Consider the following 2,585-nt stretch of genomic DNA (forward strand, 5'->3'; position numbering starts at 1 on the left):
AGCCTCAAGTTCCTACCTACAGGAGAAGATAGGAAGATTGACAGTTCGAACCGAGGACACGGCTAAGCGCAGGGGCACTGGGGCTGCTGGGATACAGCGATCCGGCCATCTTTAGAGTGACGCTTACAAGTTATGTAGTCTCCACGGTGGCCGGTTAGCCTGGCAAAGAGTAGTATGCCAAAGAATTAAAAATTTGTACATTCCTGAGAATGGAAAGAATTTTCAATAAAAGGTAAATTGCAAAATTGCTTGTTTTTACAAGCACTTTGGAATCTAACACATTTAATGAAATGAGCGGCTGAACTGCAGTACCTGGCAGTGACCACTAAACAGTGTATGGCGCTGCAGTGTTACACTCTGTACACTGATTACATCTGACCATTGCCGGAGGTCATAACAGCTGATCTGTAGGGGGTGGTGGGTGTAAGACCCCACTGATCTGATACTGATGAGCTATCCAAAGGAAAAGTGATCAGTATAATAGTACTAAAAAAACTATAAAACTAGTATCTGAAATCTATCTATCTTATCTATGTATCTATCCATCTATCTATCTATCTATCTATCTATCTATCTATCTATCTATCCATCCCTCTATCTATCTATCTATCTATCTACATATCTATCTATCTATCTACATATCTATCTATCTATCTATCTATCTATCTATCTATCTATCTATCTATCTATCTATCTATCTATCTATATCTATCTATCTATCCATCTATCTATCTATTATCTATCTATTATCTATCTATCCTTCTTTCTATCTATCTATCTATCTATCTATCTATCTATCCTTCTATCTATATCTATCTATCTATCTATCTATATCTATCTATCTATCTATATCTATCTATCTATCTATCTATCTATCTATTATCTATCTATCTATCCTTCTATCTATCTATCTATCTATCCTTCTATCTATATATCTATCTATCTATCTATCTATCCTTCTATCTATATCTATCTATCTATCTATCTCTCTATCATCTATCTATCAAGCTAGCTAGCTATCAGTCTGTCTGTCTAGGATATTTACTTATAGAAATAAAGAAAGCAGAGTAGCACCAAAGCAAGCAATTGACAGTGGGTTCGAACGTGAAGACCCCCATACATATTACACCTAAGTCGACTGAACCCACCAATATCAATGGGATCATCTGATAGTCTAAGGCTAAGTTCACATGTCCACTAATCATCTATTAGAACGGATCCAGCTTCAATACATTGACAAAAAAAGTTAAATAGCCATCTGTATTCTTCCATTTGAAACGGATCCAGTAAGGAAAAAGCGGATTCTTTTCAAATGAATGAAAAACGGATGGCTGATTAACAGATCTGTTTCCCATAGACTTCAATGTTAGAAAACCGGATCAAGTTGAAATCAGTTTTTTTTAGACAGATAAAAAAGTTGTGTCTGCACAACTTTCTTGTTAATGGACTACTGATGGATCCGGATGATTACTGGACATATGAACATAGCCTAATGTGTATGACGGCCTCCCGACTCCCCACCGACAGACGATGTCGGAACGTATATAGCGTCAAACAGTTTGAATTTTAGCGCTCAACCGTTTTGCTATCCAGGAAACAAACTGATGCCATAATGGTCGCTTTCATTACATTCTGTAAAAATGATTTTTTTCTGTCCCTGAAGGGTTAATGCTGAGCTTAGCCATTCTATGGCCACAGTGGCACCATCAGCCCAGTGTTAGCTGTAAACCTCACTGCTATATGTTATTGCACCAGTCGCTGGGGCTTGCTTCATCCTAGCACAAATGTTATTTGGCACCGGTGGCAGAATGGGTTGTCACGTACTGCACTAACTACTACATGTGATTCCAAATGTGGGCTGTTTTTATAAACTTAATCAACTGCAGCATTGCATTCCTTTCCAAAAAATGTGCACAATTCCTCACGTCTCCCCACGTCCTTCCTGCTTCCCTAGGAGCATTCCCAGCCAGGAGAGCTTAGCACGTGAACCTGTCACCTACAGATGGCACAGCTAGTCCACATTGTTGCTTATAAGGTTGGTAGCCGGTGATAAAAAAAAAAAAAATCACAAAAAGAATATATTACTACATTGGAGAGCTCGTCAAGTTACTAGTAGCTGTAGTGTACTGATATGGATTGCACCCCCTAGTGGAATGTGGGGCAAAGAGGTTAGTAAGGTTTGCAGAACTGGATGTCAGTTCTAAGGGTTAGATGAATAGAATTTAAGGGGATTTTCCAGGCTGAAAGCCCCTTTAAATTCTGGTAATGCACTCACTATCACGATTCCACTGGGGAGGGCAATTATGTAATGTCTGATATTTGCATACTTACGGTCACATGCAGACTAGATTATTATCCATTTCTCTCAGTGAGAGAAGCTGCTGAGATTATAGTCGGAACGTGAATGCAATTATATACTTTGCATACATGCAGTCATATGACTGCCCGCATGTGCTGCAAATACAGGGGAATCTTGACAGTGTGCACTTTCGCAGTCTGCGGTCACATGGAGTGATTGCACCTTTTCTTTTCAGTTTGGAAAAAACATTTAATCCAACCTACCAAGACCCCCTCGGCGATCAGCT

This window comes from Phyllobates terribilis, unplaced genomic scaffold (assembly GCF_046119375.1).
Source record: "Phyllobates terribilis strain yellow unplaced genomic scaffold, ASM4611937v1 Scaffold_12__6_contigs__length_324123572, whole genome shotgun sequence".
Taxonomy (NCBI): Eukaryota; Metazoa; Chordata; class Amphibia; order Anura; family Dendrobatidae; genus Phyllobates; species Phyllobates terribilis.